Source organism: Chlorocebus sabaeus, chromosome 10 (genome assembly GCF_047675955.1).
Source record: "Chlorocebus sabaeus isolate Y175 chromosome 10, mChlSab1.0.hap1, whole genome shotgun sequence".
In the NCBI taxonomy this organism is placed as follows: Eukaryota; Metazoa; Chordata; class Mammalia; order Primates; family Cercopithecidae; genus Chlorocebus; species Chlorocebus sabaeus.
Genome location: NC_132913.1, coordinates 88403797 through 88415224, shown reverse-complemented (window position 1 = coordinate 88415224; position 11428 = coordinate 88403797). Strand labels below are relative to the sequence as shown.

The 11428-nt window shown below is 39.7% G+C and overlaps 1 protein-coding gene across 3 annotated transcripts in view; it reads left to right on the top strand.

Moving 5' to 3' along the window:
* Positions 1-36: 36 nt before the first annotated feature.
* Positions 37-11428, top strand: part of HYCC2 (hyccin PI4KA lipid kinase complex subunit 2) — an 80870-nt gene continuing 69478 nt past the window's right edge. For all 3 annotated transcript variants that reach the window (XM_038001768.2, XM_007965820.3, XM_007965814.3), the window contains exon 1: positions 37-97. The gene's annotated coding sequence lies outside the window, so the exon portion shown is untranslated. The remainder of the gene's footprint in view (positions 98-11428) is intronic.

The following is an 11428-nucleotide window of genomic DNA, read 5'->3' as shown; positions in this document are numbered from 1 at the left end:
TGCTCTCACCCAATGAGAGGGTTGGTTGTTGCGCTGCAGTTGGCAGGCTGCTGCGGGAGGCGGTGGCAGTAGGAAGCCGGAGACAGCAGGGTGACAGGTAGGTGGTGGTGCTGTCTTTGGGGGACGCAAAGTGCTAGGTGAAGGGGGTTTTTCTTCTCCTTCGGCCGCGGAAACTACAGAGGGTAGCTGGCGAGGGTGGTCTGGAAAGGCGGTAGCTGGTGTGTTGGTGGTCCCAGAACCTCTCGTAAACCAGGTAGCATCTTGGGAGGGTCCTGAGGAGGAGAAGGCGGCAGCCGAGGCGGGTGGAAGCCGAGCCCTGTGGGGCGACGTGGGGGCCCACCTAGGGCGTGGGGGCTGCGCTGGCGCCAGCAGAGAGGGAGGAGAGAGGCGGGAGCAAGGCAGTGTAGTGAGGGCTGAAGGGATTCCTTGCACAAAGCCCTAGGCGAGAAAAGGACACGGCATTGAAGACAGCTAAGAGAAATCCCAGTGATTGCTTCTTAGGGCTATTTCCTGGGGGTGGTGAGGGGGAGCGGAGAAGAAAAATATTTACTGGCGGTCAGATCCTGAAAACTCATTATTGCTGTACATTATGTAATCTTTGGCTGTTATTTACCCAAACAACTAGGTTGCCCCTCCTGGGAGAGAAGATCTTGCAACCTATTAATGTATTAGAACACTTTTTTCTTTGGCTTGAGTGTCTTTTACCTTGGCAGGTTCTGTAGGCGAAGGGTGGTAGCATGGAGGATAGAGTAGTCACGAAGAGCTTATCCCAAATATGGACTTGACTTGACAGATACTAGGTTGCGATGAATGTGGTTCATGTTTTGTAGTTTGCAGGTTCATGTTTTGTAGTTTGTGAATTTATTTGAGGGTCAAGGCTGACAACATTTAAAAAAAATCTTCAGGAAAGTGGGGATCCTTAAAAAATTTACAGTAGGAGCTAAGCGTAAGTTGGAAAATGAGTAGAAAATTAGTTGGCAGATCCCTTCCTCCCCCCAGGATATTGTGGAAGTTAGCAACTGTGCAAATAAGGTGGCGGTCTGAATTTGGGCAAAAAAGTCTTTTTTTTTTTTTTTTTTTTTTTTTTGAGACGGAGTTTCGCTCTTGTTGCCCAGGCTGGAGTGCAATGGCGCGATCTCGGCTCACAGCAACCTCCGCCTCCCGAATTCAAGCCATTCTCCTGCCTCAGCCTCCGAAGTAGCTGGGATTACAGGCATGCGCCACCACGCCCGGCTAATTTTGTATTTTTAGTAGAGACAGGGTTTCTCCATGTTGGTCAGGCTGGTCTCGAATTCCGGACTTCAGGTGATCCGCCTGCCTCGGCCTCCCAAAGTGCTAGGATTACAGGCGTGAGCCATCACGCTTGGCCGAAAAAAGTCAACTTTTAAGTAGTTTGTTCTGTAAGCAAGTCTGATAAGCTAGTTATGAATTATTAGGTTTAAAAAGTGGACTCTGAACCTCTCGGGCAGAGGCAAAATATATTTATAGATATAATTAACTAAATTATCTTATTTTAAAAAAGTTTTATAATTCATTGTTTCCACAATAAAATGTAGAGTTAAAATAGGAATTCTATTCAGTATGTGTTATGGAAGGGCAAACGACATAAAAACTTGATTTTATAGCTCATTGAAAAACAATTTTCAAAGAAGCACTGGAAAATAATTTTAAAGGAAGCGTTATAAATTTCTAAAATGTAAGGTGTTTGAAATATTGTCTTTAGCTTAGGAGATAAGGTCTAATGTAGTATCAGCAACTCTATAATTTTCCTAAATTTATTTCAGTAGTGCATGTCAGAAAAACTTTATAAGATGTGATTTTTTTCTATTAATGATAATTTATATTCCTATATATGAACCTAAGTCAAAATTTCGTTTTTTTCTCAAAATTTTAATTGGGAAAGAGATGCATCATTAAAGTTTGTTTGTTCCCAGATGTTCTCAGTACTGAAATATTTGAGAATGCTTTAGATAAAAATTTTAATTGACGTTTGGTGTTTTGTTCTTTGACTTTTCTCTTTTTCCAAGAATAATGCAATCTCAGTCACAAAGAAAATTTCTGGTTCTATTTTAGGTGCAATTCTGTAGTGTTTTGAGTACCAGTTAAATCTTTGCTTTTATGCGTGTGTGTGTGTGTGTGTGTGTGTGTTTCTTATGTAACCAGCCTACTAGAGCTGTCTTAGAGAACTAATGGCTGATTTTGAATGGCCAGTAGGTGTCATTGTAGAATGCAGTAAGTTGAGCATCCAGTAGGAAATTAACAAGTAGTTAAAGAAACACTAGTCCAAATTAGCATATAGTGTGGTTAGATGGTTATTTATACGTTATGGAAGTTCTCTCTTATGAAACATTTCAGTATTGGAGCTGTTTATAAGGAATTTGAAACAATGATTGTAAAGGAGTTTGTTTGCCATAAAATAGACCTTGGAAGTGTGTTTTTTAGCCCAGCCCTTAAACTATCTTGACATGTGATTCAGATTTAAGTTTGATTATTTGTAATACACAGTTTTGGCGTCGTGTAATAGTTTATTAAGTTCTAGAATGATCGAGATTTTCAGCTTGACTGATTCTTATAGAAAAACCAATGCTACATAATGAAAAACTGATAAAATATGGGCAGAAGTTTCAAAACTAGTTATCACAATCGTACTTTGTATTGTTCTTTTTTTTCCCCCTTAGAGATCCTTGTTCCGAGTTACTGTTGTTTTAAAGCCAGAACAGAAGGTTTTTTTGTCTGTCATTGTCTGTGGCTTCTTATTTCTTTTGATTTCCAGAGTTGTTTCTTTTTACATTTTTATCTGCTTAGACTATGTGCTTTTCTCGGGATGTTGAACTGAGCATTTATCACTGACTAAAATATAGTGGATTCTGGAGGGAGCCAGCACAGAAAGCTCTGAAAGTAGCTTACATCTGTTCTGAGTACAGCTCCTTACCTTTCTAGCCTTCTGTTGAGCCCTTGTCACTTGTTAGCTCTGCTCCTCAAGCCTGTGATTGATACAGTGTTTTAAAAAAGTTTGGAACTAATTTAAGAAATCTTCATGGAGTTGGAAATACATACCTCACAACAATTTAGGAGTTTTTAAAAAGGCGTACACATATCACTTATATCATCTCCACTTCCCTTCAGAATCTTACAGATGAGAGGAGTGTGAAGGGGGTAGATGTATTTTGGAAACAAATTCCCTTGATTATTTGATTCACCACTGGTTTCCACTTCAGAGTGGAAGTGCCTTGATCTAATTCAAAGACTCTGACACTTGTGGTATGAAGCAGTAGTAGTTTCAGTTTAGAGAAAGGGCTGCCAAATCTACTAATTTGCTAGTATTTTTGTAGCTCAATAAATTGTCATTTCATGTCATAGCTAGGATAGCTTTTTTTATTTCTTTCTTTTTTTTTTTTTGAGACAGAGTTTTGCTCTTGTTGCCCTGGCTGGAGTGCAGTGGCACAATCTTGGCTTACAGCAACCTCCGCCTCCCAGGTTCAAGCCATTCTCCTGCCTCAGCCTCCGAAGTAGCTGGAATTACAGGCATGTGCCACCACGCCCGGCTAATTTTGTATTTTTTTAGTAGAGACGGGGTTTCTACTAGTTGGTCAGGCTGGTCTTGAACTCCTGACCTCAGGTGATCCACCTGCCTCGGCCTCCCAAAGTGCTGAGATTACAGGCGTGAGCCACCGCACCCAGCCTGTCATAGCTAGGATAGTTTTTCTAGCCAGGAGCTGGAGTTGCGAGAAATGAAAATTGTGCTGAATGTTTTGGTTTGGATTAGTTCTTACTTGGCACTTATCTGCTTTCCATAAATCAAACTACTTTCTTTCATGATTCAGACCTGTGCTAATTTGTATAGACATTTATATCCTATTCTCTTACTGTCCCTGAAAGCTATCTAGTTCTAGAATTAAACTAAAATTGGAAAATAAGAGTTGGAGTAATTCAAGGTCGTTTTCTGATAATGCTATATGATGAATATATGCATTAATCTTTGCATAAACATTCCACTCAGTAATATATACTAAAAATTGGCATTGCAAATGTGTTTACCTTGACTTGGGTCCAGTTTAGAAACTTACGGTTCATCTTTGTGAATTCTAGACTTTCTGTTTGGGTATCTGGCTGCCATGGAGACAAATCTGAGGAAAAGTATGAGTAGACTTTAATTTTAGAGAAAAGCGTAAAAACCCAATTATGTAATATATTAAGAGGTGTGACTTTGATTATTTATAGAATTATAGTACTTTCTAGGTTTGAAATATAACTGCCAAAAAAGTAGTCATAAAATATGATAAATGGCATCAATTTATTGAATGGCAAAGCATGGGTTACAGAATATCTATTTTGTCCTATTTTAACACATGAAACTTCAAAAAGTGTTAGAATCCAATTTATCCATCACCTTTGTCATTATGAATACTTAACTGTTGATAGTGCTTGATTCTTTTTTTTTTTCTGGTGAAAAGCTATTAAGATATATACTTAGAATTAGCCAGCCCAACTCAGTTTAGATGATCCCAATTTTGTTGGCAACCTCCAAAGCATCATAATCAGGAGCCAGTCAAACATATGCCTTCTTCTCTTCATCAGGTCTGATTAGGGTCTTGACCTTGGCCTTATCGATAGTAAAGAGCTTCTTTATAGCCTATTTGACCTGGTGCCTGTTGACTTTAACATCCACAATGAACACAAGTATGTTGTTGTCTTGTATCTTCTTCATGGTAGCCTCAGTGGTCAGCAGGAACCTGATGATGGCATAGTGGTGAAGCTTCTTTCTCCTTGTATCCTGCTATCTTACAAGGATATTTGGGCTACCTCTGGGGCTGCCTTGGGCCACTGGGACATGGGTGACTTGTGGATCTTCTTTTTTTGTGTATATGGTTGTGGACTCCTTTCAGCACTGCTTTCTTGGCCTTCAAAGCCTTTGCTTTGGCTTGTGCTTTAAGAGGGGGTAGGAGCTTCCTTCTTCGCCTTTGGCACTATCTTGTGAAAAGAGTCTCCCTGATTCTTAATTAATATAGACTTTTGTTAGCTAATAAGACTTGCCAATTAACCTCCTTAAATTCCTTTCCATATATATATATATATATATATATATATATGGACGAGAGAGACAAGTTAGATACTGAGCAGGGACTGAAAGTTATACTTTTTCCATATTCTTTTCTATTGAGGCTTTTTAATCTGTGCATTCATTCTTTTTAAAATTTATTTATTAGCTTATACTTTTTAAATGAAAAAGGGTGTGGGGATGGGAGAGAGTATACTACTGTCCTTTCTACATTATAGGGTAACTGTAAGACTCAAATAGAAAACATAATGGCTGGGCACAGTGGCTTATGCCTGTAATCCCAGCATCTTGGGAGGCCGAGGTGGGTAGATCACTTGAGGTCAGGATTTCAAGATCAGCCTGGCCAACATGGTGAAACCCTGTCTTTACTAAAAATACAAAAGTTAGCTGGGCATGGTGGTGCACACCTGTAGTGCCAGCTACTCGAGTGGCTGAGGCAGGAAAATTGCTTGAACCTAGGAAGTGGAGGTTGCAGTGAGCCAAGATTGTGCCACTGCACTCCAGCCTGGGTGATGAAGTGAGACAGTGTCTCCAAAAAAAAAAAAAAAAAAAAAAAAAAAAGGCAAGAAAACATGAAGGACTTTTTAAAAATCTAAAGTTAATTTGAATTTGCAGTATTTTACAGTATCTACTGTTTATGGAAAATACTAGGGGAAATGAATATAAAATTTAAGACTTAAATGTTTCTGTTCCTTAAAGTTCTGAATCTTCTCTCATTTTATACTTTGTTACTCTGTGATCTTTTTTATTTAATTAGCATCCAAATATGATGGTTCTCAAATCTGTGTCTCTAATCCAGAGCTTTCCCTTGAACTTTAGTTCCTATTCTATACATGTGATTGCCTGCTGGATGAAGATGATCTACAGGTCCTTCAAATATAATATGTTTAAAAGTGAATTCATGTTTTCCCTTTTATCGTCTTTCTAACCTGCTGGAGCTGGAACCCTGATGTTGTCTATCTTTAACACTTACCCCTCGTCTGAGCAATGCTAGGTTCTGTTGACTTTACCTTCTTACTCTTTTTTTGATTCCATGTACTTCTCTCAATTTCTATAGTGGCTAGAAATATTATGAAGAGTTAGGGCCTGGAGGCAACTGTCTAGATTGGAATCCCAGCTCCACTATTTACATCTCAGTGTCCTTATCTTTAGAAATAGAGTTATGCAAGCCAACAGTTGCAGTCTTGGGCATTTGTTCCAGAGAAACTGAAACTTACATTCATATAAAAATCTGTGTGAATTCTCATAGCATCTTTATTCCTAATAGCCAAAAACTGGAAACATAAATGTTCTTCAACAGGTTAAATAGACTATAGTGCATCTGTATCATGGACTGCTATGCAGCAATAAAAAGGAATGGACTGTTTGATATGTAACAACTTGAATGGGTCTCAAGTGAAAAAAATGTGAAAATTGCTTATTCCATGATTCCATTTATATAACATTCTTGAATACTAAAAATAAAGAGATGGAGAACAGATTTGTGGTTGCCATGGTTTAGTTATCAAGGAGAGGGGAGTGGGTGGGACTACAAGAGTGTCTTGGTGACAGAACAGTTCTGTATCTTGATTGTGGTGGTAATTACATGAGTCTACATATGTGATAAAATTGCATAGAGCTATACACACACATATACACGAGTGCTTGTAAAACTGGTTAGATCTGAGTAAACTTTGTAGACTGTAGCAATGTCAATTTCCTGGTCTTGATATTTTACTGTAGTTATTCAAGGTGTTCCCATTGAGGGAAAATGGGCAAAGGGTACATGAGACCTGCTGGCAATTTTTTTGCAACTTCCCGTGAGTCTATAATTTAGAAATTAAAAGTTTTTAAGAAGAGTTGTTAGGATTAAATGAGCAGATACACAGAATATTTTTATTATAGTACTTGGTGCATAATAAATATTAGCTGCTATTAATAGTAATAGCAGCAGTAGTAGTTGTTCAGGCCTCTAACCTCTCACTGGGCCTCTCACTAGGACCATTTCAACAGTTGCCATATATATATAAATTATATATATAAATCTAATTAATATATTTAATAATTATTATCATATTTGGAGACAAGGTCTCACTCTGTTGCCCAGGCTGGAGTGCAGTGGTGCAATTACAGCTCACTGCAGCCTCTACCTCCTGAACTCAGATGATCTTCCCATCTCTGCCTCTTGAGTAGCTGGGATCACAGGTGCTTGCTACCACGCCTGCAGGGTAGTTGGCAAGCTGGAGACTCAGGAGAGCTGATGGTATAGTTCCAGTCAGACACAGTCCAAATGCTTGAGAACCAGAGATAACATAGTAGCAGTCACTCAGGCTTGAAACTCTGAAGAGCTAATGTTTCAGTTTGAGTTTGAAGGCAGGAGAAGGTCAATGTCCTTAGGCAGAAGAAACTGACTCTACTTGGGGGAGGCTTAGCCTTTTTGTCTATTCAGGCTTTCCACTGATTAAATGACATCCACCCACATTAGGAAGGGCAATCTGCGTTACTCAGTCTATAGATTTAAATGTTAATTTCATATGGAAACACCTAGAAAAATGTTTAGCTAAATATCTGGGCAGATGAGATTAGAAACATTTTTATCCAGGGTAGAATGGAAGCTCTCTGACCAGAGAAAAGTGTCATGACATAGTGATAAGAAACAAATGTAATTTGATATGAAAATTTCTGTGATTTCTCTTTTTTTCTTGAGATGGAGTCTGGCCCTGTTTCCCAGGCTGGAGTGCAATGGTGCGATCTCGGATTACTGCAACCTCCACCTCCCAGGTTCAAGTGATTCTCATGCTTCAGCTTCCTGGGTAGCTGGGACTACAGGCATGCGCCACGACGCCTGGCTAATTTTTGTATTTTTAGTAGAGGCGGGGTTTCACCATGTTGGCCAGGGTGGTCTCCTGACCTCAAGTGATCCACCCGCGTTGGCTTCCCAAAGTACTGGAATTATAGGTGTGAGCCATCATGCCTGGCCTAATACCTTTGATTTCTATTGGTGACCAAATCATAAAAAATTATGGTTGGTTGTTTTATTGTTTTGCCTATACTCACAATCTAATGACATTATAAATTTTAGTTAGAGATTGATAAGAAGAGTGATACAATTTTCTTCTTATCAAAGTTTATGAGTTTTATTATAGATCCCTGGGGGTCTGTGGACCCTATGTTGAGAACTGCTGTGTGAACAGGAAGGAGAGGGCTTTGAATTGATGCAGGATTGTATGCTATGCAAAAGCTTCATAGAGGAGGCAACTGTTGGTCTGAGTGATGGAAGAAGGGGAGGGCAGTTAGGATAGAGGGTAGTTGAAAGGCATTCCAGAGAGGAGTGTAGCATAAGAAAATGTGTGAGGTGTGAGATAGCCTGGCATATTGTGAAATTGTAGATCAACATTGATGAGGGGAAGTCTGTGTTGAGCCAGGGTATAATTTCTATTCTTGCTGACAAGACCATTTTGTTCATGAGTCTGTTGAGCAAATACTGCTTACAAAGGCCATTTAGCCAAACCAATAGATCCATATCTTTGGTTTCTTCAGGTATAGTGAACAAAGGATACTGTTTGAAGTTCTGCCTACTGGGAATTCCGTTTCTCCTGTCTTGTAGGGCTACTTCTCTGTAAGGTCACTGCCAGCATATTGTATGCAACCATGTGTAAACCAGGTCTAAGTTTTTTTTTTCTTCTTTCATTTGATCTTAGGGAACTCTACAGGGCCATAGATTAAGGAAGAGTTGATTAGTAGAAGTAAGTGCCATGGGTGTCTGAGCCATTTGTTCTTTTAGCTTACTTGTGCTTTTGGAGCCTGCTCTAACCTCATTACAACCATTGTAGTCAGGATTAGTTGGTTATGTAGTGGTAATAACCAACCTTCAAATAAAGGCTTAAAATGTGAAAAAGAGAGATTTATTTCTTCTCATGTAAAATCTGCTGCAAGTTGGGTGATTCCAGGCAGCTGTTCTTCATTTGATGGGTCAGCATTGCGTATCTATATTTATCTCTGCTTCTATTATCATAGTGACAAGAGAAGAACGGGCTGGAGAATTGCGTACTGGCACATAAATGTTTCTGCAGAAATGATTTCTGCTCTTTGGTAAAAAAAAGTCGTAAGGTCACATTTGACTTAAAGAGGATAGACAAATATAGTCCTCCCATGTTCCCTTGAAAGTTCACATTTGACACACAATATCACTTCCATTTAATGATGGAACACTGCCAGCACGTATAGCTTTATGGCTTGGTGGATTGGAACACTCACTTCTTGACAGTATGTCAGGTCACATGGTCAGTCACTGCTGGGGCTCAAAAGTCAAGCAAGGAGTTATTTCTCAAAAGAAGAGCAGTCATCTGCAGAGAGGGCATAACTCTCTTCAGAAGCAGTAGTTCTCATCCAGGGGGACACTTGACAATGTTTAGAGACATTTTGCTGGTCACAATTCAGGGCAGTGCTATTGGCATCTAGTGGGAAGAGGGCAAGGATGCTGCTAAACATCCTATCACGTAAAAGCCATTCACAATGTCAAGGGTGACTAAAATGCCAATAGTGCCAAGGTTAAGAAATCCTGCTTTAGATGGACTTCTGTGCCTTGTTGTGATTCTCCTGTTAGGGCCTACTGGTAGCTTTATACAGCTACTTTATCATCTACCACAGACACTTTGAATACCACTGAATTTGCTGGATCTTAAGGCCCAAATGGCAGAACATCTTTTTTTTTTTTTTGAGATGGAGTTTCGCTCTTGTTACCCAGACTGGAGTGCAATGGTGTGGTCTCTGCTCACCACAACCTCTGCCTCCCGGGTTCAAGCAATTCTCCTGCCTCTGCTTCCCAAGTAGCTGGGATTACAGGCATGTGCCACCATGCCCGGCTAATTTTGTATTTTCAGTAGACATGGGGTTTCTCCATGTTGGTCAGGCTGGTCTCGAACTCCCAACCTCAGGTGATCCGCCCCCCCTCGGCCTCCCAAAGTGCTGGGATTACAGGCGTGAGACACTGCGCCCGGCCAGCAGAGCATCTTGTACTGCCATCTTGACCTCTTGCCTTCTCATGTCCTAGGCCACATTTAAAACTGGCAGCTATTAATGAATTATTCAGGAAATGGGCAGAGCATCACACTAAATATGGTTTATGTTATTTCTAGAATTTAAAGAGTTCCACTGTGCACTGTGCTTCTTTATTTTATTTTAATTTTAGAGATAGGGTCTTTCTATATTGCCCAAGCTGGTCTCGAACTACTGGCCTCAAGTAATCCTCCCACATCAGCCACCCAGGTAGTTAGGATTACAGGCATAAGCCACTGCTCCCAGCACTGTGCTTCTTTCTAAGTGGTGGTGGCAGACTGAGCTATGATAACTTGTCCTTCATTTTTATTTTTATGTTTTTTTTTTAGAGACAGGGTTTCACTCTGTCACCCATGCTGGGGTGCAGTGGCATGATCGTAGCTCACTGTAACCTCAAACTCTGGGCTCAAGTGTTCCTCTCACCTCAGTCCTGGAGTAGCTGGAACTATAGGTGCACGCTACCATGGCCGGTTAATTTTTGTATTTTTTATAGAGATGGGTTTTGCCATGTTGCCTAGACTGGTCTCAAACTCCTGGGCTCAAATAATCTGCCTTCCTTGGCCTCCCAAAAGGCTGGGATTACAGGTGTGAGCCCCTACGCCTAGCTTAGAGTTTTAGTGGTTTTTTTTTTCTCCGCTCTTGTTGCCCAGGCTGGAGTGCAATGGTGCCATCTCGGCTCACTGTGAGTTTTAGTTTTACAAGATGAAAAGAGTATGGTGATGGTTGGACAACATTATGAATATATTTAATACCACTGAAATGTACATTAAAAATGGTTAAGGTGGTAAATTTTTTGTTAAGTATGTTTTACCACAATAAAAAAAGTTGGGAAAAAACACAAAAGAAAACACAAAAGAACAAAAGATGCCAATATTTCAAATATTTTTGCCTTTAGGAAGAACTTATTATGAACTGTGTCAGTTAATTAAGTAAAGTTTAAACCAACATTTATTTATTCAGTATTTGAAAGGTTTATTCTAAAATTCAGCATAGGCCAGGTGCAGTGGCTCATGCCTGTAATCCCAGCACTTTGGGAGGCCAAGTCAGGAGGATTGCTTGATGCCCGGAGTTCAAGACCAGCCTGGGCAACACAGCAAGAACTCATCTCTGAAAATTAAAATTAAAATAAAATTAAAATTAAAAAAATTCAACATATTTTCTTGGAATTTATTTTTCTACTTTAATTTTGTGCCTACATACCTAAACAGGTTGTATATCCAACATGTTTTTAGGTTCTTCAGAGTTGGATACTACTTTTTATGGGGGAAAATTTTTTTTTACTAGAAATACAAGGAATGGATCCTTTCCTCTCTCTACCCCATGTCACTTAAA